The sequence below is a fragment of the Anser brachyrhynchus genome (assembly GCF_964034855.1).
Source record: "Anser brachyrhynchus genome assembly, chromosome: 8".
Lineage (NCBI taxonomy): Eukaryota > Metazoa > Chordata > Aves > Anseriformes > Anatidae > Anser > Anser brachyrhynchus.
The window spans coordinates 5,363,648-5,389,467 of record NC_137702.1 but is presented as its reverse complement, the minus strand read 5'-3'; the positions used below and the strand labels follow the sequence as shown (position 1 = coordinate 5,389,467).

Sequence of the window (25,820 nt, the reverse complement as noted above, 5' to 3'; positions counted from 1 at the left end):
AAATCTTTTATGACTAAATGTGTGAAATCAGGACAAAATTTAATCACAGTGCCACACCATTACATGGTGCATAAGCACAGAAGGAGCACTATGAAAATGGGAGTTGCAGTAGCTAGAAGAAACTCGTTTGCAGTCGTTGCATGAATTGGTGTGTGTCTATATGAAACACAGCTCATTTGTTTGGAAGGGAAGAACCCTGCTTCTCTCACTGATGTTAATGGCTTAGGATTAGGCAACTAATATAGATGGATCTCATGATGATAAGAAGAGGCTTCTGTGCTGTCTGCCAAGCGAACAGAAACACTCTCCACAGGCTGCAGGGTAAATATTTTTTGTGGACTTGAATTACAGTACCAGAAAAGGCAGCAAATCAAATGGCATCGCCTTGCAGGAGATCTCACCACCCAGTGAGTGATGAGAAAGTAACTTTCTGGTGAGAAATATCCTGACTCTGTACCTCTAAACATACCAAGCGTTAACAAAAGGAACATATTTACGAAGGTTTCCCCCATCTTATGTTTTTGGTGGACAAGATGCTTCTTGCTTTTAGTATAGCTGGCAGTTATGGCACAGGAAGTCTTCACTGCTTAAAGAAAGAGTGAGTATGTGAGATGTTGCAAAATCCAGCTTTATGTATAGTGTTGTGCAGAACTAATTTAGCTTTTCTGAAATGTTTTTTTCCTTCCTTCCATCTTTCCTTCCTTCCTTGTTCCGTCCCACCCAGTCTCTTCCAGTTTCCCGCTTCTACTTTATTTATAGCTAAATGTAATAGGTGGGATTTGAGGAAGGGCCTCAGCGATCAGTTAGTGCAAATTCACCTGAATTACTGAAAATCATAATTATGTTATCATACAGATAACAGAGTAGATGCGTAAATGTACTTGACTCCGCAGAGAGAGTGCAGCATCCCAGGAAACAATTTTAGCAAACACATGTGAGTCCATTCACAACCACCAGCTGACAGATTCATGTAATATACTTTTAGACTTTGCCTGCACTGGGGATTTTTGCTGCCTTCACGGCTTTTGGCCAGCTAGAAAGGAGATCTGTACTGGGATAACCTCCAAGGCAAAGCCTGCTGTCAGCAGCAGTTTGCAAAGAGGCGGCTTACCTTGGTTTCACGCCGACATTACTTGTGTATGCTACTAATCATAATGACAATATTTAACTCTATTACTGTGCTTTTAAGATGGGTATCTAACACACCTCACAGGGGGATGGGCTGGTATCCTTGGCCCCTCAGCATATAGTAGTTTTTGCACTGCTGCTAACTGTAGTGGGACTAACAGGGCAAACAGGGAGGTGAGCAGGTCTCGTGGTGTTGACGTGCCTCCTCCAGTAATCCCTGTTGTTATTCCGGCGTCCAAAGGGAACAGGAGCTGAACCATGACTGTTTTTCCTTCAGCAGCTGAGTACCTGCTGGTCTCCCACATACAAAACTGAAGTTTCATACTGTTTCTCTTGAATGGAAGCAGCATGACGTGAGTGTGAAAAGAGTGGAGCAGCATGGTAAGGGCAACACAACCAAAAGGAGACAACAGCTGACTCCAGGGTCGGATCAGATTTGTCCCCTCTGCTTCACTGCGTGGGTTTGTTTTCAGCTCTTCAACTCAGACCGTCCCGTGGGTCTTACAATGCATCTCCACAGCCCTGGGCTAAGAAGAGGAACCAATTGCAAGGGGCTTGTTCATTCTTCCTAAAACAGGCTTCACAAGCCTGAAGAAATGAAGGCTGAGGCTGAACTTTAAAACAAGCTGAAAGCACTAAGATGCAGAAATGCAGAGTGAAACCATTCTGTAGAGTAAAATTTGGAACAGAGCCCTGGAAAAATCTATAATTATGACTAATCCATTTTTTATGTGTGTGGTTCCAGGTAAATTACTTTTAAAGATGATTTCTCTACCTATATTGGTTACAATTCTTTACTGTCATTTTAGATAAATGGCACGCTGACGTGTGAGCCCAGTATCAGATGAACTGCAGTGACAGAACTATTTCTGATGCCGAGTGGCCCGAGCTGAGCTGCTGCTGGTGCAGAGAAACAATACAAACAGGATATTCAGTGTCAAGCCGGAGTGGCACCCTGAGGGACCCACCCAGAGGCAGGCACTTGAATGCAGACTCTATCCTTCAGCCAAGTTAGCTGAGGAAACTTGACATAATGGCAGGCTGTAAGCTCAGCTTGTGCAGGGGCAAACACACGCAGTCACATTTTGGAAGTGGAAACAATCCGGAATGGAAACTTCAGGTATTCCTGAAGCACTGAACAAGGCTGGGAGCTACCACAGAGTTTTAAACGATAGCCTTTGGGTGCTTTTATTTTGTCAAATCGTCCCAGCCTTGCTTGCCGGTCCCTTCTCATGATCCCTCCCATCCTGTGATAGAGGAACACTGAAGTTAACACACTGCTGGAGGGAGGGGAGCGGTGGTAAATAACACTCCTTGTGTGTGAGGGCCATGGCTGTTGTGATACAAATCCAATCCTTTACAGGCTTTGCAGTCCTGATCATTAGTAGAGCTGTGAATAGGAAGGAGCATGAATTCAGTGCAAACAAGGAACAGACCACGGAAGGGAACAGCGTGGAGATTGCTTAGGCAGGTCGGAAACAAAGCGGTGGATCCAACACCATGGGATATGTTCAGTTCACAGGGCATAGCAGCCTAGCTAAGGGCAGGGCAGCGTGGCAGCAGAGCTTGTAGTAACACGCAGTGCTGAGGGTGAAGGCTGTTTTCGGTGGTGTGTGTGTATCTGAGAGCCAGTCGGCATCTCCCTGATGCAGGCTGTGATGTGGTGCGGTGCGACAGAGCAACAGGGAACTCCTTGCTGGCTCTCTGCCCGGTGCAGATTCCTTTTGAATTATGCTTTGACCTTTAAAGCAGGACCTGCTTCTTTAGTTTCTCATTGTCTAAGCTCTGCGCTGAAGCTTGAGAAACAAGGCTGTAAACACAGCAGGTAGGAAGGAGTCTGCCGAGGGAGAGCCACCAAATGGACCTGAGAGGTGAGGGAGTGCTTCACAGCAACACAGGCCTGGCGGTGCCAGGCTTCAATCAGCACAAAAGACTGGTTTATATTAAATACTGGTCCACAAATCCTCTCCTGCTCTTAAGAGCAACCTCTGCCTCCTGACGGGAGCGCTACCTGGTCTGTCCTCAGTGATGTGGAAAACCTGGGGTATGGATGTAGAGGGTCTGGGGTGGGACAACCTCTCTCCCATCCAGAACTTCTTTAACGTTGCCATTGCTTCAGTTGTGTTTGCACAGGATTTCTCGTTCAGGCAGTCTGTCACGTGCAGGTTATTAAATGCAGACTGACGGGCAACTGGAGCACAAACTGGGCTCTGGCCTGGGAGGCAGCAGCCCCTCTGGGCCGGACGAAGGCCTTGCTGCTGCTTTTAGGGATACGCAGGAGAAGCGCATGCACGTGGTTAAGGTTCAAACACATGGCTTAAGTTCTGAAATACCAAGAGGTTCTTCAAGGCTGTGAGAGCCTAAAGCCTCGGATTTCTCCTGCCTCATCTGCCTGCTGGCACTCGCAGCCGTGTTGTCCCTTTAACGATGCACTTGATCTGTCGGTGACTCATTTGAAGCCTCTCTTATCTCCACCAGCGAGGTGCTTCAGGGCTGAGTCGCACCCACGTATCAGCTCGGTTACTGTACGGTGTTATTAGCTGCTCTTTTCACTCCTCGGGTGCTCCCAGCCTTTGATCTGTTACCATATTGCAGCAGAAACTCCCTCCCCTCCACAAGATATTTTTTTTAATGCTGCATTACGTTGTGCAAGGCCATCGGCACTGCAGGAATGCCGCAGTCTCTGCTGCCTGTTCGCTGTTCTCACAAACAGATCCATATGTTCATGTGTGAAATCAGCTCTGGTCGATTTCCTCAATATCCTCAAATATATTAATAATATTCCTCAATATCCAACAATCCCCGGATAATCACAGTGGAAGTCACTCTCTGTTCTCCTGCAGCATTTTACTACAAGACGGCAATTTCCACCAGACACCCAAGTAGCCTACAAGTAACGTGGAGTTATAATGATGTGGTTAGCTCTTCCCTTCCTTCTCCCTGATGCATTTCTCTGGCTGTTTGTTGCTTTTACAAAACCGTGGGGCAGGAGCTGTTTGCTCCATCCGTACAGCAGCTGGTGTCGTGGGCCCTGACTAGTCTGTAAATCCCGACGTTACTGGGCAGTGACGAATCCTGCCCAGCAGCAGAAAGTCTCCTTTTGCTGGTCAGGCTGGATCTTGTTTAATTTGAGGTTGGTTCCGTCAGAGCTAGAGACCTCGATGGGAAGAATGGTGCTGTCTGTGCAGCAGGACTGATGAAACTTTGTTTTGCCTGTTGTACAGTGGTTTTCTTGTTAAGCTGACCATCCTGCCTGATGCTGGAGACGTCAGAGAGGCCAGACAGGAGAGACTCCCTTCCTGAGAACAGGGGGCTCTGCTGCCCAACACAGCACAAGCGTCCAGCAGAGCTCTTCTGGAAGCTGACTCATTCGGACACGTGGCTTCCTTCCACACAGGTTTTCTGGTGCCCAGTAGCTGAGCTCACATTGCAGCCCCAGTTGGAGCCTCACGGCGTCTTTGAGGCTACCTCAACAAAATATATTGGGTAGCTTATTTTCATTATATCCGTCAGTGCTCGGTAGCTCTAAGACCTCTATTCGTGTGTCAAATTTGGCTGCAGCTGGCAAATGGATTAAGAAGTTATTGGGGCATGGGGCAGTAAGTGACAAAAACAGAGGCAGCACACTAGTTCAAAACATAATCGCTTAAAATCAGCTAAAACCCAAATAGTGTTGTAAGGAAGACCAGTGGCAGCATCTGAGCCATTTCTGCTGGATCAGATGACCTAGCAAAGCCTTCCTGACCTGTAGGATTTGGGGCAGAAACTGGCACAAGAAACACATGCCACCCCACAGCCTGTGGAGCAGTCAGTCCCTGCTGTTGTGCTGCGGCTCAGTGATTCAGCTCGTTTCAGCTGTATGTTCAAGGATGGGCCTTGCTGGGCTATGTGGTGGAGGATATCCCTGCTGCACCTTGATCATGCAATACAGGGAGGGCTGTGGCTGTCGTATTTATCTCCTATGGGGTCTGCCAAGTGGCACAGCCCTAACGCTGCAGGGTCTGACCAGAGGTGGCTGATCTTAATCTGGTTTAATAATGGCAAATCACTTTCCTTCCACTGGCCAGGTTGGATGCATTTTATTTATGTCTTAAAACCTCTCCTCTCTCCCACGTTGTGATCTGCGCAAAGCTGTTTGGTAAGTTAAAAGCTCTGTCTGGTGTGTGGGCAGGAGAAAGGCTACAGCCTGGTGCTGCAAACGCATGAGATGTGGTCCAGGCTCACGGGGAAGAATGAGGCAGGGATTAGAGATGCTAGTCTTGTGCTGTGTTCGTGAGACTTGCCTGGCCTGTTTCACAGACTCACAGCTACTGATCCTTCACTGTGTTCCAGGCCCGGCCTACAGGCACTGACTGTCCATGTCCTGGGGCTTGCGCCAGACTTTAATTGTCTCTGTTAGTGTGATGGATGCTGGAAGGGAGGGCAGCCTGCAGAAGGGTGGCGTTTCACTGCCGCTGCTGTTGCTGGGAATTCCTTTATTGGAAGTTACTCGCATTTGCCCTCTTGTGAAACGCGTAGGTGAGCTATTTATAAATGCACAGACATCCCACATCTCTAGCTCGTACTCACGTTTAAGGATAATCCCTGCAGGGAGGGGAGAATTTGTCCAGTACTGCGAAGCAGTTTAGTGGCAGAGTTGAAAATAATTTACTTCTTCTGAGCCTCAGCATGTTCTATATGTTGGGATGGATTTATGGTGGTGGGAGTGGGAATGGAGAAGAGGCATTTTGTTCCCCTGTTAGCACTGCCTGTTGCAGCATGATCACCCAGCTTCTGGCTGAGCAGAGGGACTTGTCCTGCTGCACGGCCCCCTCTTCCATCTTCCCCTTCCTCTGCACAGCAGAGGCACACTGCTCTGCTCTGTGCTGCATCCAACCTCAGCCTTCGCTTGCTCGGAGGAATGAGTCCTCTCCTGGAGCAATCCAGCCCCAGACACATGGGTATCAGCCTCTGTACTTCTTGAATGTTCTTCTACAAGTACATACAGCTACTTGCATTCATCACTTTTCTCCTGCAAAGTGCAATTTTCCTCGCTCTTTAAAGCATGCGGTTTCTTGTACTGAAAGATTAACGTAGCTGGGTTTCCAGCATCTCTGTCACCTTTCACACGTGGATTTGCTGATGACCAATAACAGGCAAGCTTCTAAGCCTGTCCTCAGTGGGAACACGATTCTTCTGCCTGACTTCCAGTTTTCATGAAGCCGAGGGCATTTAGCTTCCTTTGAGGCCTGCACCCCAGTGTTGGATTGACCAAAGGACCCAAGCAGGATGAGGCAGACATGGATGCTCCCCAAACGAGAAGCATGAGCCTAATTGCTGTAGAAACAAGGCTAATGCCTTGTGGCTGCACTGAGGAAGAGATTTTTTTCCTCTTTCACGGAGTTATCTGACAGCTCCTGGCGTGCTGGCTGTATCTGCAGGACACACTGCCCTCTTTTGGCCCTATGTGGGCTCTGGATCTGAGCTGAGAAACTCGCTCTTCGCTTGTCTTTCCTGGAGCCTTGTGGGGGAATCTGATTTGTGATGGGATTTACAAAGTCAGGCAGCATTACAGACTCTGCAGGCAATCCAAGGACCTCATGAGGGGGTTTATGTGGAATTTCAGCATGAAATCAATTGTGAGAAAAATAACCTGCTACTGGTTTTATTATCTGCAATACAAGCAATGTAAGCATCTGCAGAAACCTGCTGTCTGGGTTCTTGAACACATGGTGGAAGGCTTTCCTCTAGTTTCTCTTGCAGATGAGAGTTTGATGTAAATGTTGGAAAATCATCATTATGATAGAAAAGTTTCAGGGAATTTACGTTTCCAGATGTCATGGAGTTGTAGGAGAAATCTATGAACAGAGACTTGCTTGAAAGAGACATCTCTGCCTTGATCTCAGCGGTGCCCTTTGGGGTTATGCGAGCTCAGAACCTGTCCCTGGCTGCTGAATGAGTGATTTAGTGTGAAGCTGAGCTTTGTTTGAACTGTGCAATACTGGTATTTTAATACATGGGATGTGGTATTTTAATACATGGGATGGAATGGTTTCACATCTGTACTTTCTTGCTACTTGTGCTTGTGTGGATTATTTCATTCTGGCAGTGTCTGACATTGTTCACCCTTCTTAATGTCCTGGAGAACCTCATTAATCTGATCTGTTTCTTTTCTGGATTAGTGAAAATCCTTCTTACAGCAAGATGGGGGGACAAAGAAAATTTAGTTGTTTTTCAGAGAGATTGTGTCTTTTTGTTTTGTCTTTTATCAAATGATTATTGTCAGCAAGAAAACCCAGCGTGACTTGGAAGTGTACATTCCCACTGCACGTGCTCTTGAAGGAGCAACAGATGGAAATCATGCTGGGTCAGAGCGTCCCAGAACAGTGAGAGTCCTGGGGCTGCACAAGTCGATGGATATCTCCTTGTTTGTGGAAATGCACGTGGAGCCACAAAGCTAGGTCAAAAAATCAAAACAAAACAAAAAGATGCTGTGATCCTAAACATCTAACCTAGCTCGTGCCTTGCTTGAGGGCTCTGCTCTCAGCCAGGCTTTTGCTAAGATTCTAGGGAAGTGTGTCAGTTTTAGGAGCACACTGTCCTGGGGTGCAGGACACCCACTGAGTACTCTGGCAGGTGTTCCTCCTTTTAAATGGAAAAAAATCAGCTCTGCTCCACAGTGCCCCAGCCTGACAACTCACATCTGGCACGTGGGATCAGTGGGCAGGACAGAAGCCCCGTGCCTGTCTCAAGATCTTGCCTTTTTATCTCAGGCCATAGGCTACCCCTGGCATTTTCAGCCTGTGGACCACCACAAGTCAGATTATGGTGGGAGGGCAGGTGACAGGAAGGGGAACCTTCCCACGAAAATAAATCTGCGCAGGTTTGCCACCATGGGAAGAGATGGCTCTTCTCTGACTGCATCTCCCTGCCTCTGGTCCTCCATCCCTCCTTTCGGGGGATGTAGATGCCACCACCGTGGTTTATGGCATCTTTTTGGGGAGTACAGTGAATGCTCACACGTATCAGTGGTCTGCTTACTGTGTTGTGATTTTCCTCTCCTGTCCAGGTGAGAAACCAAACCAGCCGTCTGAAAGTGGAAAGTTTCTGACTCAGTGCCCAGACTCACCCCTTCTTTCCGTGGCCCTGTAACCTCGCTGCTGCAGTAAGCTGCTCTGGGCTGGTACTGTCTTGCTGGGTTAACTCGAGGGAAAGGCGTTCATCAGTATTTTTATAGTGATTTACACCTTTCTGAGGTTACGCCTTTGAACCAGATTTTTCCTTAGAACCGAAATAAAAAGGAAAAGCTGGCAAAACAGCCAAAGGGTTTTATTTTTTATTTTTCCAATGCAAGAGGCCGGTTTTTGAAGACATCCTTGGCTCACTGTCAGCCAGCTGCATGAAATGCTTTGACCCGTCGCAGCTGGCCATGGGCTTGTGCGGGGCTGGCTGGTGGGGAGCAGGCTGGGCAAGCCCACGGGCACCCCCGGGAAGTCGGGAGCAGGAGTGGGAGCGGGCACGGCAACTATTTGCTCACGCTTCGGCTTGATGAAAACATACCCTGACCCTATAGCTGCAGGCAAGGTGAAAATGACTTCGCAACTGTTGTTTATCCACTTAGTCACTCCTAATTAGAAGATGGGGAGACATGCAGCTTGTGTTGGTCTGGGCTGACTGGGAGGGAAGGCTGTCCGCCACGGCAGGCTGGGGCTGCTGCCACCAGGGGACACTGCAGGATCGCCTATAAACCACCTGCCCTGGGCTGGCCTTCGCCTTCTCGGTTTGGCTCAGCCTCCCTCCCTCCACCAGCCTCTGTTGAGCCCCTTGTCCTTGGCACTCCTTGCTCTGGCACTTGGTTTCTTGGTTTCTCCTTGTTCCCTGCAACGTCGGCGAGGCGTTTTCCTCGCGTAATTTTATCGTGCAAGGGCACCGCAGGATCTCGGGTTTCTTTCTGTCTCTCCTTCCCTGAGGCAGGTAGCCGGTACGGCAGCTTCCCGGGAGCGTGCAAGGACCTGCAGGGACCTGCAGCGCTTGGGACAAGAGGCATAAGCCAGGCACAGCCTGTTCTGAAGTTCGGGAGTGCTCGGAATGGAGATTTGGGTTTGGAAGATTAAGTTCAGTCTAGACTCAGACCACCCCGGTTCCCCAGGGTAAAAAAAAAAAGTCCTCTCTCTTATTTTCCATAATAAGAGTGAAGGGTAAGGTTCATGGATTTTGAAGTTAGTGCCCTGATACTTTGTGCAATAAGACAACATCATTACTTGCTTGAACTTAAAAAAAAAAAAAAGTTGTCAGGTTGCTTTTTCAGACGGAAAGGAAAATTCCTTAAGGAACCTGGATAGGTGGGCATATGAGTGATGTGGGTTCCTGCAGGTTTCCTTCTGAGGAAGGCAAGCCGCACAACTTGGGCCTAAAGAAGGCCACGTCCCTGCCTGCCTGTGAGACTTTCCTCCCTGGTCCCGACTCGGACAAAATCAATCTTGGTTGATTCCCCGTGGTTAAACCCACAGTTCGCACCTTCCCTGAGGCCTGCTTGGGTACCGGCTGCCCCTGGCCTCAGTTTCTGTGGGCTCTTGGAGTCACTTGGCAAAGTGATGGAGAGTTTGTCCCTGCCCCCAGGCAGCGCAGAGATATTTTGCAGGGTCTTCTACTGAATGGGAGGCTGCTTCGTCTCTGAGAGGTTAAGGGATGACTGGCCTTCTGGAGGGGAAGCTCTCCTGCGTTTTAGGATCCTCCATGGTACAAGGTATGTCCTGATCCGCAGCATTGCCTGAGGATCGAGGCAGGGGTGTTGTTACCGTCTGCCAACATGTCCTTCAGCGCTAACTCACCTATTAAGAAGAAACACGGAGCTGTATCTCTGCTCATGTCATTTTGCATAGCTGCCTTGCATTCAAAAAGTTTAGTGCAGCTGAGAGCCTGGTCCGTCTTGCACACACAGGGCTTTCTTTTGTGCACCGCTATTTCGGGAAACAACTTCACCAAGTGCTAATACCGCACCGGACAGAAAGCTCACACTTGTGCTTTGGTGGGGACTAGCGTGTGGGAGAGCTCCGTGCACCGTGGCCGGCCTAACAAACACCTCTGTGACAGGAGGCAGTTTCCTTTCTGTTCAGGAGAAAAGGTGCCCGTAACAGTTACTGGGGGGGAATTTAACTGGTCAGCTCACGAGCATGTTTATATTTAAAGTGTTTAAAAAGGGGGATGGCGATTTTCGAAGTGAAGAGTAAAAATGGTCTGGCAGTCAAGCGATGTTTAAGGATGGATGTAGTGTAGGCAGCGCTCCCTTGTAATACGTCAGGAGGCGGGAGGCAGCAGTCTGTGTTAATTACGCTTACAGTTAGCAGCAAATGCCTGCGTTTCAGCCAGGCCATACTGTGCTGATTATGATGGATTGGAATTCCAGAGGAGACTCAAATTCAGTGTGACTCCTCAAAGGGGGGTCACAAAGGGGGATAAGTACGCTGAGATGATAACAATAATTCATTAACGTTTTATATTCTTTATGGTGCCTTGTCCCCTGTGATAGCAGAAGCATTTCTGTAATCTAGAGTGTGTTGGAGTGTTCTTGGAACCCTTCTTTCCTGAGGAGTATTCTCTTTGGGAGACTGCTTCAGCGCACTGCGAATGACACTTTGCTGCAGAGCCCCAGATTTCACGTTTGTATGTAGCCTGGGAACTGATGGAGAGAGAAAGAAGGTGCAGAAACTCCTAAGAGAAAACTCCTTGCTTCCTCCCATCCCACATTGCTTCCTGAAGTGGCCAAGGAGCTAGGCAGGGCTTCCTGGTTCCCATGGAGGCATGGAAGGGTCTTCATGTCACCTGGGTTTAGGCCAAGTTTTGGAAAAAACAGGTTCTTCCTACAGTTGAAGGAGAAAAGTATCCTGACATGAGAACGGGGGCCAGCATTTCACTGCCATCTCATACTCAGAGAGTAAACATGTGGCAAGAGTGGACATGCTTGCATTTTTGGTGAATTACCCAGAGCCTCATCATCTTCCTCTTGATGCAAGGAGACAGCAAGGTCCTGATCTAACACAGAGCCTGCCAAAACAAAAGGTAAACCTGTGAGCTTTTTTACTGCAGAGTGAATTTCTGTTGGATCTTCACTTTTATATCACTGGGCTCTGTCTTTTTTGACCCGATAGTAGGCGTCCTAAAGCTGGGTTTACTGTTTCAAAGAACCATGGCTTGAACTACTCACATTTGGAATTATTTTCTACAGAGTGTTTTTACTCTCACTAGCTCCTTGGTTGACTGGATTCCTAAGCTGAGCATGAAAATTAGGAGTCAGAAGTGATCTGAATGCACTCTTCTGCCCCTGCATCCTCTCTGGTATAGCAGGGTAAGCCAGGAGCAAGGGTGGGTTTTTGCCAGTGGAAGGCTGAGATCTGAATCTAGTTCTAGTTGTGGGTCCACTGATTTCAGTGGATTTCCTCATGCACGGAATCAGTCCTTGATCCTGGCAGGATCATACACCTGCTAATAGGGCTGGTCTGGTGATAGACAACAAGCTCCTACCGCTCCTTCTTAAGTAATGCTTTTTGTCTGAGTTTACCTCTTGTAAGCCTGCTCTATATAGATGAAAGGGGAGACCAGGCCTCGTGGCTGGGATCTGGTGCCGAGGAGCAGGAGGACACCAGCGATCTGCTTTCACGGAGCGAGCACATGGGAGTGCAGGCTCTCGTGCCTCAGTTTCCCCCTTTACAAACCGGGTGACAACTGCCTTGCAAGGTGCCTCCTGCAGGGTGGCAGTGGAGTCTCTCTGTCCCGCTGGGCCCCAGCAGATCAGCTCTTGCAGTAAGATGTGATTTAAATGATTTAGGGTGTTGTCATGTGATCAGAACTGATTGAGTTCCTGTGGCTTAACAAGTTGCCATCTGTTATCAGCCCCATTATGAATTATGCATTAACTTAAATCAAAGCTGAAGCCAGAACAGTTCAAGCAAAGTCCTCATCCCAGTGATACCGTAAATCTGTCCTTAGAGCCGTTAGTACTGGATCCAAAGCACTGCAGCCGCGTGACAGAGCATGCTGGTCCAGCACAAGCTCTCTGCTGGTTCGAACCGTCCAGGCAGACCCATGTGGCATGGTTTATGCTGGCCCAGGTGCGGACTGCCGTCCTCATGTAGGCTCATCAAGCTGGTGAGAACTCCACGGCTTGTGTCCTGGCTCAGTTGGCAGAAACAAGGCCGTGGGCCCGCACCACAGAGGCCCAAGGGCCTTGAGGTCGTTTGGCCATGGAAGTGCTGCTGAAGAAGGCACAGTGACCGCACTGCCGGCTGACTCTGCATGAGGCTGCGTGAAGCTGCTGGCCCTGGAAGTGCCGTGAGCCCTACAGCCTGCAGTACACGTGCAGGCGGAGGTGTCAGAGCGGCTGTTTGTGGTGGGACGCTCCCAGCCCACCTCAGACATTCACCCCAGTCCTCAGGCCTGGGAGCACTGCGGCATCAGGGCACAATCCCCTCATGTCCCATCATCTCCCAAGCCAATCTCACAGGCCAGGCTCTCTCGGCCTGCAATCTACCAAGGCAAGGTGCCCAGGGGCAGGCCTGGCTGTTACTGCACTCCTGGAGCTGGCTGAATTCCCGTGCGCTTGCCGAGCAGCACACTGGGTCAGCACCTTGGTTCTGACGCAGAGGCAGGCTGTTCGGTAGCAGCTGTTTGAGATCATAGCCTGTAAAATAAACATTTCTCTCTGGGAACAGGCAGCGGAGATTACTGTGGCTAAATCGAGACTTCATTGGTGAGTGTGCTTAGTAGGGAAGGCAGAAAATCCGTGGCATCCGCTGAAGCCAAGTGCTCTCACACGGGTTGCATGGCAGTCCTGAGGAGGATCCGTGAGCCAAACAGGATGGGTTGGCAGGGAACGAACACCTCCTGGCATCAGCAGTGGTTGCAGTGATAATTCCTGTTTGGATTTGGGGCCGTAAATCTTGCTGTGGCTGCAAGAACGCTTCCAGTGGCTCCAGCTTTATCCCCGTGTTCAGAGGTGTTTATTTACAGCTGGAAGGTGGTTGTTCCATCAGCTTTGGCTGGCACAAAGGCTGACTCTGACTCCTGGTTTCTGCTCTTGGATATCTGAGGGCAAAATCCTTTGGATTCAGTGGGAACTACTCACACAGTGTCCCTGCTAGAAATAGAACCATGTCCCTCCTCTTTAAAATAAAGCCAGATTCTCTGTCTTCAGCGCGATGTGCTAAGCTCTTCCTGTGGGAGAGAGCCAGCCTGTTTTCTCACCCAAATTCACTAGAGTCTTTATCCCGTGCTGTTTTACAGAGAGCTGAATAGTCTCTTCAACTGAGACAGGAACTGAGAGAGTCTTTCTTAAGTTCCTTTGCAAAGAGGAAGGTGGGTAGCAAAGCTCCCGGCAGAAAAATAGTGCTACCATTATGATTTCTGTAAAGCGAGGTGGTCGGATTGCAGGTCTTTGCTCACATTTTGTCCCAATGGCTTTGCAGTCTAAAGATGAAGAAAAAGAATGGTAAAGCTCTGGATGCTGGGCAACAGCAAATTAAGAGGGAAGGACTAACAAAACAAAAGAGGATTTAGGATTTAGGATTTAGTGTGGACCACCAGGATGGGAGAAAAGTGAGACAATTTCTTGGACAAAGTCTCAAATTGCCCCAGTCCGCAGGGTGTTGTGCTTGGGAGGCTGGGAGGGAGTAGTCAGGCAACTTCATCCTTGGTCATGCAAAGGCAAAATTGTTGGACAAAAGGATTTTATTAGATATATTGTAGCTGGGGCCTCGTAAAGCATTTGATACAGGGTATTACAAGCTCTTGCCCTCAGTCCGAAATTGTTTGGCTTGTCTTGGATAGCAGCTCAGTCATGTGGGTTAGCAGAAATGACAAGTGATACATGGCTCTGATCACACAGATTTCAGACCGGTGTGACTGATGAAAGTTGTTGGTGCATCCTCTTCGCTGAGGGCTCCTTCTGTGCATTAGCAGAGCAGCAAAGAGCATTTTAATGACGTTTTTAGATGTGATAGTTTTCACAAGCTTTACCCAGTACCTTGCACATGAAGTGCAGAAAGAAAGTAGGAAGTTTGGTAACTTCGGAGAGGTGAAAATAATGAAAGCTACTGAAAGTTAGAGGTAACTGAAGTCACAGTATTGGGCCAGACTGTAAGCTGGGGTGAGCAGCATAGCTCCAATGAAATCTATCGAGGTCTGACAGCTTATTCATGCTGAGGTTACGGCTGGGGTAGAATTCACTGCTGAGAATTTACTAATCAACTGGGTTGAAATCAGAGCTGAAAGAGGGTTGAGTTAAATGATTTTACTTCTCCCCACATATTAAAGAAGAAAGTCTGCTCACCCCAGGCCAGAGGAGAAGGAGGGAGGTTGTAGAGGAGCCTGCCAAAACTGCAGAGGTATGGGAGGATTACTGAGCTGTACGGGAGGACTTGGCACACTTGATAGGAAATGGGGTATGGCACTAAAGCCCATTGCTCGGGAGCAAGAGTGCTGCCGGGGAGGCAGCCTCGATGGCCAAATCCGTCTTTCTGCCTCTGTATAATTGGACTCTGTGGATTCTGGCTAAAATTTCACTACAGGCAGGCCGTGAGATTTTGCCCAATAGTCCCACAGAAGAAGGAATTACTCCACCTTGTAATAGATGTGAATACTGCATAGCCCAACCAATTGTGGCTCAATACAAGATTTTCTTTCAGAGCTGACCACTTGTGATCCGAGCAGTCCAGTTCTGATGACTTTACCATTAATGCACAGTCCATACTAAGCTCCTATTCTTGGAGACACGCATCCATGCAGGTCATTTACGTACTGCGGACAGTTCAGGAAGGACCGTGCATGCCTCACCAGTGTATTTCTCTGTCCAAACGTCATCCAGTAGAGCTCAGACCACCTGGCTGGAGAATAGGAGTGCTTTGTTCATCGTTCCCCTCAACTCTGGGTGAGTCTCCACCTGCAGCACTGTCAGTGCTGGAGAACAGTCAGCACTGTGAGAATGGACGGGCTAAACCTGAAACAATCCTGCAGCCGTCAGCTTGGCTCGCTGCTTCTGGGACTGGAGAAGGATGAAGGGTTTCCTCGTCTGATTTCCACACAGTTTGCATCAAATGCTGCCTGTGCCCTTCTCAGCAGCCACCAGTGAGGAAATTGCAACTTACTGCTACTCTTTGGTGCGTTTTGCTCAAGGTATGGCTTTTTATATTGTTTCATGTGGCATCTGGCAGTCTGGTCTTCTGGAGCATCTGCTGATAGTGGTGTGAATCAATGACTTAGGGATTAGAGCATTTAAAATGAAGGCTAGACAAAGAATGTACAAAGCTGGTCAGACCATAACCTTTGCTTTAGCGTCAATAATGCTAACTGGAGATTCTTTCGGTGTGAAAACCTTTCAGTTGAAATCTCTTGATCCAAGTAGTTGGTTCATAGCATGATCTTATCCTGCAGCATCAAACTTGTGTACCCATGGCATTGCCTACCAGGTGCTGAGCTTTAGCTACACCTAGTTGTCCTTTGGCCCGTCTTGTGTGCACTGCAGAGGCTGAGTTCATGTGGTGGAAAGCAGAGCTCTGTTATTCCTCTCTGCAGTCTCTGTGCAGCTCTACTACTTGTAGTGACGTTATTCCTAGGTTACACCAGACTTGGGCTTGCTGTTTTTTTGATTTGATAGTAAATCAGGGTGAAGAGGAGTGACTGATCACTCTCCAGTCCATTTCAGGAGAGAATTGGATGGTCAAAAGGTTACTTTAAAAAAGTGCTTGGTTTTCTGTCTGCATTTGATTCCATCTGTAAAAATATCTCTGTAATTGTTAAAGGCTATTCTTCTAGATAGTAGCATACGGTAGAAAAGGCAACGTGCTTTAAGCAAGGAGTAAGCAGCTAGGTTTCAATCACTCACTAAATATGATCCTTCAGGCAACTCTTTAAGAGTTTTGCATGAACAGAAAATGAGAAAGTGGAAGGGAGAGTTTATATTGAAGTCTTCATTTAGTTCCAAAGGCCTAGAGCAAAGCATCAAAACATGAGTGCCTCATACAAGCCAAGACAGAGAGTAGAATTTCCATTTTATTCCAGATGAGAAGTAGGTCTTGTTATAAAGGGCTTGGGTGACAAAGCTAAATGTACTCTGAATTTCTACTCCCATCTATTTTTAATTATTCATGTGTAGATTCTTTTGTAGAGTTAACAAGGAATTTGCCAGAAGCTGGCCCGCGGAGGCTTGAGTTGCAGTTTTCCAGCAGACATCCTGAAAAAAACACTGTCACAGGCAATCAGCATCCTTGGGGAGGTGGCCTGTTAGCAGGGTGTTTACTAATTGGGATCATTCTGCAGTGGATAATTGTTTGTGACACCCACACTGATTGGACTCACAATATCTTCCCATCCTGCAAATGGTCCATGACAGTTTTGATGAATATGAAGCTTGGAGTCTGAATAAATCCACGTAAGGAAAAAACTGCTTCCACTGGAAAATATGTGTAGAAGGGCAGAGCCTTGCCCTGGGTCAGCCTCCAAGAATAGAGCCACAGGAGCACGCAGAAAAGGAGGCCACTCAGTGGGTCTGGTCAGACTTTCTATTTTTTCCTCTTGCATTTAATTACAAGACTGGGGGAAGGGCAGCCATGCCAAAATAAAATTGGGAGAGATGGTTTAGTCCTCACAGGACAAGGGATGTCCTAACAAAGGACTTCTGGGCTTACTGGGAAACTGCAGATTTATTGAAATATCTCTGGAATGAGTTCAGATGCAGGTCAGGCCTTCTCGCTGGTAGACAATAGCAAAAGTGATGCAGATGTCCCCAGCAAACAGGCATTGCTCTGGTCTTGGGAGCAGAATGTGATGGTTGCAAGCATCATTTTGCAGAAGAACTTTGGAGTTTTGTTGTTGTTGTTGTTGTTGTTTCTAGAGCAGTGGACCAAAATGTGTTTTACATTTTTGCTGCGTTTGAGTGCTACTTTGATATGGGGTAGAATTAAGAATTCCTCAGAAAGCTGCTTTGTTAGGCTATGATTTGGAGCACCTTGTAGCAGATCAGTGCTGTCATAGCCAAACAGAGCAAAGCGCTGAACAGGTCCCAGATTACACTCTTTTCTCAACTGGGTCAACATTTCAGCATTTTTTTTCTGTCTGGATGAATAACTTCATTCTGGCAGATTGCATGTCTAATAAGCCAATTATGTGTCTGCAGCACTTGAGGTTACAACCAGATCTAGGATCACAGAATTGTAGGATCATTCTAGCCCAGTCCTCTGCTTGAAGCTCATTTTTCCTCCCGGCCCAAGCATAAATTTTATAGCCAGGCTAAGCTTCATATTGTGTGTTTCCACTTATTTGATAGAAATGTATTTGTCATGCTTTGTCTGGATTGCATCTGTACGGCACCAAGGTGAGCTGGAGATGCAGCAGGTTTAGTCTTTGCAGTTGAGATCAGAGCTTCAGCTGGATTCCTTCAGGGCCGTATGAATGCACAGCACTTGCCAGATTTCAGGGTGAGGTTGAAGTTGCAGAGCTGATATCAGGCCATGCATGAATCAGTGATATGATCTGGGCCTCCCTGTCCCTAAAAGGTCCAACTGGTCAGTATTTTTTCTGTACATATTTCAAGATTCTAGCAAAAATGGTACTGGACATATATCAGGTCTAAGAATTGCTGTTACAGTTCCCATATCCACTGTCTAGATGTTTTGGTTGAGAAGCAAAGAATTAAAGAAGCATTCCTCTCTAATAAGCTTTGACAAACCAAAAGAGTCATTAATGCTGACGGGATCGAACCGTATGTCTGTCCTGAAATCACAGGGCTAGTAATGGCTAAAACATAGGAGACACCGATGCAAAAGTGTCCCAGTGTGACAGAGTTCATATTCCTGTTCAGAACAAAGGTCAAGTCATCCTCCTGAGCCAGAAACTGTTTCTGGAGACAGCTCTCCTTCTGCAATAGCCCTGCTCAATTCCGCAAGCAAATGAAGTTCCAGATGGAAATTGTTGTGGAAAACTGTGAGAAGCCATCTAGGTCTGAGCTTTGGAAAAAGAGAAATCTTTGTATCATCTCTCATCTCTTCCAGATCCTCGCTGTTCAGCCTAGTGAGAGACATCCCGTGAAAGGCCAGCTCAGTCTGGACATTTTGATGGTGGAAATTAATTGATTGTCGAATTGATTAATTTATTGTAGAATTAACCATAACAAGTCAGGTGGTGGTACACGATACAACTGCAAAGCTGTCTTTCCAGTGGTCTAGTCAAAATGCAAACAGTTCTCTGAAGACTTTTACTGAAGACTGATCTCAACACCTTTGTTGATCTTGTGTTATGCTGTGGTAAAGTCAGAAGACAAGTCAAAACCATGGAGAGGATAAGAAAGTCCTGACTGGAAGTGTCTAAGTGTACTTTAAATTTGTCCCTCGTACGTAACGAATGTGGTTAATTAACCATTTCTAAAATTATGTTGAATGTTTCCCCAGTAGTAAAATGCAGGATACTCTCCTGGTCATGCAGCATCCCCCTGAAGCCAGGAAGATCACACAGGAGTGATGTGGTCCAGCTTTCTGGCTCCTATCAAGGATTATGACTGAAACGGGATCAAGGAGTCAGTCTTTGAGGCAGAGCACTGGTTACAAGAGACGATCATTTTTATGACTCTTACCAGGGGCAACCCATCTCCTCAAACCCAGCATCCTGCACATTAACTTAACTCTGATAATCTTCTGGAGCTTTAGCAGATTCACAGGAAAGGGTGAACCTGGAAGGGTTCCTAGAGGCTGTCAAATAAGTATCCAGCATTTCAATTGCAATGAGCTCCAGTGAATCTTCTCTAAATCTGTTTCAAGTTGTTTTTTCGGGGTCAGTGGAACACAGTATAAATCCCAGCTCGCTCGAGTCCTTCAGGCAGAGAATGTGGGAAATACATATGGAAATACTTTTGCCTGGTGTTGTCTGTTCTGTACCCCTCCCAAACGGAACATACATTTGTGTTGCAGTATAAAAGGGGAAAATCTCCAAGCCTGGAGTAATGTATACAATTCAATAATACACGAAATTCAAAGCTGCACATTAATCACATTCATGTTTAACTTTCAGGATTAAAACCCTGCAGGTTGGCTGGCCTTTGTTCTGCTAAGTGGAAGGGGGCATTCCAGCCTCTCCGTGCAGAGTTCAAAAGCTGCCTCGGGGAACAAGTGCAATTGGCTTTATGGGCCTCATTGTATTCTCCCTCCGGGGCATGGTGAGAAGCTACTGCACAGGTTGGCCCCTTATCAGGCTGTTCAAAGGCAGAAAAGTTTGGATAGCAAAGGTTTGGCAGGTCACTGTGAGGGGCTGCTTGCAGGTTCAGGAGGCCAAGACCGGAAAAGCGATGATGCTGCAAGTCTGAATCCAGCTGCATCGGCAGGTCTGGGCAGGGGGAGCAAGTTATACAACAGCCTCTCCTTTCCTTCCGCCATCATCCAGGTTCCAAGGCCCTTGTTTTCATTAGTGTTAGACGTCTGCAGCTTTTTGTGAACCACGTTTCGTGTTGGAGCGCTTGTCTCTGATGTGTCCCTGTGTGATGGATTATTTACTGTTCTCAGTGTTACCTTTGTCCAGGATTTGCTCACTCATCCAAGTGCTGCAGCTTCCTTGCGTGTGGCTGTTCAGTCCCCATTCTCTTTCAGTCTGTTCAAAATGCTGTGACGATACACTTGTATCCTGCCCTTCTCCCAGCCAGCCTGGCTTTCCAGGGCCCCACACAGGAAAATTGAGCCACAGGGGGCACAGACTTTTCTGCTGCCCTTTGGCAGCCTGCTGCCATAGGAACCTGCCGACTTGTTAATATCTACTCTGGCCTAAGGGGGCTGTGGCTAACTAGAGAATAAATTTCCTTGCAGTATCTGATTTGCATCAGGGTGTTAGTCTTGGGGGATCCAACCGCAGCAAGTTGTGGCAGTAATGATGGCTGTGAGATGGAAGCAGCTGCAGGTGGATCAGCCTGGGGGCTGGTAGCAGTCCAGCTGTGGCATTGTGGAGGTTAAGAAGGCAGCAAAATCCACACTAGAAACCTGGCAAATAGCATTAACCTACAGCATGTTGGCCATTAGGTAATTTAAAGTGCATCTGCAGAGCTGTAATGACATGTTCTTCAGTTTCCAAATTCCAGTGTATCCTCTCAGGTAAGACCTGAACTTAAGATGTTCTGTCTGAATGGGGGAAATGCTATGAGCATCCCAAGAGTGCTTACAAACATCACAGAAGACAGGATATGGGACAGACTTGTTAGAAGTAAACAAATTGGTTGACTCAGTGAGGCTACCCATTGCCAGCAAATGAGCCTGAACTTTGAAGTTAAATGGTCTAAATTCCAGGGAGCCCAAACACTTTACACAGTGGACTGAAATGCCAAATTCTGCAGGCATATCAGAGGTGTAGTCTTTGATTAAGAGCTGCATATACAGCGATGACTTGTTGCTGGAGGGTCATCCAAGAACATTTTCTATGCTAAACAGCTTCTGGTGGTGCAAATTATTAATAGTCATCAAAGCAATGGAAGAGTTTGGTCCTGTGGGGTCCTTTCTAAAATTTAAGCAGAAGAATAAAGATATCTTTTAACAGGGAGTGGAATTCACATGCCTGTTAAGATTAAGTGGTAAATTCATCATTCGAACTTGCAAAATTGTAGGCTGACAAGCTGAGCCCACCACCCGACAGTGGAACATGGCCTGAAAGACTTTCATACAGAACACAAATACAGAGGTGCAGTGGAGGGCACAGTTTTCCATCTCTGTCAGTTGGAGAGAAAATATTTTATGCAACAACACAGAATTTAACTTGCAGTTGTAAAATATACGTTGTTCTTGTAGGGCCACATGGGGGTTTAAATGAAGGAAATGCAAAGCTCCCACTGACAGGGCTTGGCTCTCGGCAGCCTCAGTTGCGGAAGTCGTTCTGATATGTATTTCATGCAGAAAGAGAAAAGTTTCCAACCTATCCAGCTTCGATGCAAGCAACTTTTCCCAGTTAGTAAGCAGCATGCAAACATTTCTGGAAGGATGGTTAATGGAGTAGTACCTTGGAGTTTTAGTGATAAATCACACAAGTGACTTCCCAAACTTATTTCCTGTGCCTCTGCGCTATCCAAGTATATGACAGAGTATGGAGCTGGCTTTTCGAATTAAGCCCCCAGCCCCCATTTACAGGCCGCATTAACTTGAATTCATTATAAAGCCAGGTGTCTAACTTAGACAATCCCCAGTGCTTCATAGTTAAGGGTTGCCATAAAGAGCAGTGTTCTTTAGGTCACAGCGAAAGCTCAGAGAGGCTCTGTTGACTTAAAAAGGCACGGGATCAGCTTAGCTTCTGATCTGAGGGGCCTGACACACAAGGCAGCATCTGTCAGCTGCCCCGTAATAACTTGCTGTTGGTAGATCCTGACCTTGTGACAATCCGCAATAAATGGAAAATAATTAGAGCTAGTGTTTTTCTCTTTAACTCCTGGGAAAGCTACCCTGTATTTAAAAAATGGTCCCCCAGGGATGTGAGTGTGCATGTGGGCTGAGAGGAGCTGGTGTGTGGTAGTTGCAATCACTCGTTTGTGTCACAGCTCCGTGATCCAGCAGCTTCTTGCTTTCTCTAACTTCTCTCGTCTTTTCTGCTACTTTCTTTAAACTGCTATTTTCCCTGACAGAAAAGAGTTTCTGTCACGGTATTCGAAGGTCGATACTGGAAGTGTAAGTTTGATGCCTATATGCCATTTCTTCGTTTTCCTGGCTGATGGAGATGAGCTGTGTCCCGTTGCCCTAAGGGAACAAGACACACGCATGCTTGGCCTCTTGGTTACGAGTGGTCGCATTTAGTGGACTGTGAAGAGGAACTCAGTTCCCACCCCACAAGGGGCAAACTCAGAAAATAACATTTTTTCAGCCCAGAGGCTGGGAAAACGGAACTCCTCTGACATTGTGGAGAGGAGAGACCAGTGGCTCTTTGCTTTACAGCCGGGCAGGAGTTATAGAACCTTCTGGAAAGCTGGGCGGGGCCTAGCTTGGGTGAGGCTCGGGCCTGTGGCACCATGGCAGTGCTCTGGCAGAGCAGGTGGGTTCCTACACGCTAAACGATTAAAATCAGAACTAGGAATACTCTCTGAGAAAGCCTGAGGTCAATGTGAGGCAACAGGTTATATCTAAAAGGCTTTTTTTTCTTAGAAAGCAATGTCTGATGAAAGGCTCGCAGTCTCTCCTCAGTTCATATGGTGGCTACAATCTTTTAGCCACACTGGAAGCAGCCAGATAGTTCGTAAAAAGACTCAGTAACTTAACATGATCTTACTTGTATAGAACTCGCTGTTCTTTGATCCAACTAACTCAGTCCAGGAGGGCTGTAAAAGGAGAGAAATAAAGTGTTTCTAATTAAAAATATGAAAAAAAAAAGTTTTTATGAAAAGAAAAAAAAAAAACACGACAGAAGAGTATCGATGTAGAATTATTTAATTTAAAAAGTTTCCTAATTCTCTCCATGTTTTGACATGAAAGGTAGATCTGTGGCCAGACTGTTAAGCGGAGCCGCTTGGCTACTGGCCCACACACATGGACTGCAAGCCAACTTCTGCCCTGCCTCCTGGCTGCGCCGCCGCGCTGCAGCGTGGCAGGAGGCAGCAGATGGACGTGAGCAGGAACCCTGCAGAACTGGCAGCCGGTGGTTGATTGGATGCCATTTTTACAGCAGCTGGATGTTTGAGTTCGGGAAAGCGCAGACAAGTTGTGACTGTATGTAGGACAAGGCTGATTCCAGGCCTCTAGGGCCTCGGGAGGGGAGCGACCGGGGGTGACAGTCTCTGAGGTTTTGCAGGTTGTGTGCGTGCTTCTTCTTGTCAGCTTCTTAAGATGACAAATTAGGAGAAAGGTTTTTTTTTTTGTTGTTAAATCTTTGGCGGGTGGGGAGGGGGAGAATATATGCTATTTTGTAAGTAGGTTTAGGTAAAGGCAAAACTTACTTGATCTCAAGTTTCACTGCAATTTCGATCATTCTCTCTGGCATCTGGTGCCCATTTATAAGGTACAAAATAAGGAATCACTTAAAAGCATGCGCAAGCAAATGCGAAATTTGTGCTAAAACAATGCACTTGCGGATTTTAATACAATAATTGACCCCTTCCTTGTTTGTCTGTCTAATGCTCACTTTGTTCTCTCTAGATCTCACAAGATATTGAATTTACTGGCTAGAGAAGGGCTGCAGAGAAAACAGAAAAATTTGCTGAGAAAGCAGAAGACGTTAGTGGAAAAAATCTTGTTTTCTCTGGGCAAGTAGTACTTATTCTCTTTGTGATCAACACCAGATACTCTCCAGAAATCATTTTTTGTTTTTCACTCCACCCTGAAAGAGTTCTAACGAGTAATGTTGTGCTTTACTGGTTTTACAGATTTGATAAAAAAAATTTGGAGAGGCATACAATCCATTTCAGATAACAGCAGATCAGTACTGAAAACCTTTCACCTCACAAATTCCCAGTTACCAAAGAGATTTACAGACAGTGGTGACAGCCCTAAGCTCTCCTGCTCTTATACTGCATGCTTGTCATGCTGGAGGCTTTTTATTTCTTACAGGTAGATCTTAAATTTGTAATGTAAACAAAAGCTGGTGAGTGTTTTGTGGCTGGCAGGCTGGGAGGGAGAAACAACATGCATCTGACTTCTGGACAAGTCATTCAGTACAATACAAATGGTCAGAACTGCAAAATCCCTGTGCTTCTCTGTGACATGGATGAGGTGAAACCTACATACCACTACTAGAGTTTGAAGTGCTTGTTCTTTGGCCCAGAATACACAACTTTTCCTGGAAGCTAAGAATTCAGAGTGCTCTCTACGTGTTTGGTCCCATGCCTCAGCGCCAGGAGAGAGCTGCTGGTGCGCTTCCCTGAATTGATCTGAAAGTGGAAACAGGGGCAAGAGCCACAGTTTCAGTGGTGTCTTTTTGGTGGTGCCTCCTCGTCTGCATATGTTGCTCATGTTCAGTCATCCCAGACCCATCTCTTCCAGCCAGATCTCCCTGTTCTGGATGAGACTACTTGAATCAATGAATGCAATGATTTCAGTATTTCTTATTTTAGTTCTTGGACTAATGCTTAGGCCTGCCTCTGCAAGACACAGGGCAGAGACTTTTACAGAGCCCTCCTGAAAGAACTTGTACCTAGTAGATCCTAAAGCTCTAGCATGAATCAAACCATTAATTTTGATAGACAGACATTCCCAAGATTTTGTCTGCATGACCTCTGCACCTAGCTTTTTTGGCTTCCAGATACACTGAAGCTAGAAACCAAAAGGTTTTTGTAGATTTGGTTCCTTGCAGTTGCCAAGCAGTTATTTGGATGCTGCTGTATCCGGGTTTTCCTTATGCTAGCAGAACATGTTACCAGCGTGGCCTCATTCCTATCAGAAAGCATGCTTTCTGCAGCTTCTTTGTTTCTCAGCCTGCTGGTTTTATCTGTCCCCAGGAGCAAGTGTTCAGCAGAGGAAGGATTGCACAGCCAGGCCCTGATGCAGGACATCCATTTGTCTTGCTTGGAAATCCTGAGTTTTGAGGTCTGATAATTAAGTGTTTCATTAAGCCTGACGCTGCGGTGGAGCCTGGAAAAGTATGTGCTGTGCGTTAGAGCACTCTCACATGCTGGAGCGCAGGCCTCTCCGTTAGAAACAGCCACTGAGGGAGAGCTGTGGCTGCTGCATAGGGGAAAATCTTTGTCTGAAAGGATCCAGCGGGTGTCCGAGCAAGGAAGAGGTGCAGCTGACGGCAGCGTGAGTCCCGGTGACAGGCTGAGCCGTGCGCACACACTGCGCCACCTGCGGCCTCTTCCCCAGGAACCTCCTGGCAGGAGCAGAACAGGCAAGGACAGAAAAACTGTTCTGGGAGAGGAGGAGGAGGCTGAGAGGGATGTTCAGGAGGGCCAGAAAGTCCCGGGGAGCTGGAAGAGTGTCAGAAGGGAAAGGCATGGCTGGAAGAATCCCAAAGACATTAAACGTGGGAGGAGATTTTCTCTGCATCTTTAGATGAACTGGAAGGCATCTGAGTGTGGCTGGTTCCCTGTCAGCTCCTTATCACCATGTTCAGGCACCTCTCCAGAGCTGTATCAGGGAAAATAGGTTTCTCAGTGAATCACTTGCACTGAGCAGTTCTGCTGCACAGATTTTAAGTGCAAGGCACTCTGTGGTCCTGTGGTTCGATGCAGTCACACCGACCTACATGAGACCTGCACTCAAAACCATTTTGTCCCGAGAGACACTGCCCATCATGATCAAACCAGTCTTATTTTTGAAAGAACAGAATGAGAATTGAATGGCAAACGCTTCCAATAAAGGGAGTTAAATCTTAGAAAAAGACCTCTCGTGCCCCCAGAGTGCCTCACTGCTGCCAGGCTGGGCAGTCAGTCAGGTCTGCTTTGCTTTGCCAGCCTGATTTTCACAATTGCCAGCTGGGCCTATGGGTAACGGTGAAAGCAAGAAAACCTTTGTATGACACTGAGAAGTCCCTGTTTAGGTGCCTGTGGATGGACAGAGATGTATACAGTCATACTTGGGTAACGGATATTCTGTGGCTGGAAGAAAACGGTGTAGCATTTCTTTTACACCAGTGGGAATGACCTATGGTCTCTGCTTTTCTATTCAGCCTGTTGTTTATTGCTCACAAACTATGGAAATAGCTCACATTTAAAGCGTTTGCTCATCTTAAAAACAAGACCCAATCAAAAAGAAACTCTTTGAAAGAAGTTTTCAGCAATAATT

General features: G+C 47.0%; 1 long non-coding RNA gene across 1 annotated transcript in view; it reads left to right on the top strand.

Moving 5' to 3' along the window:
* LOC308199117 overlaps nucleotides 1-25,820 on the top strand; it is a 369,069-nt gene that overhangs the window by 2,514 nt on the left and 340,735 nt on the right. The window lies entirely within an intron of this gene.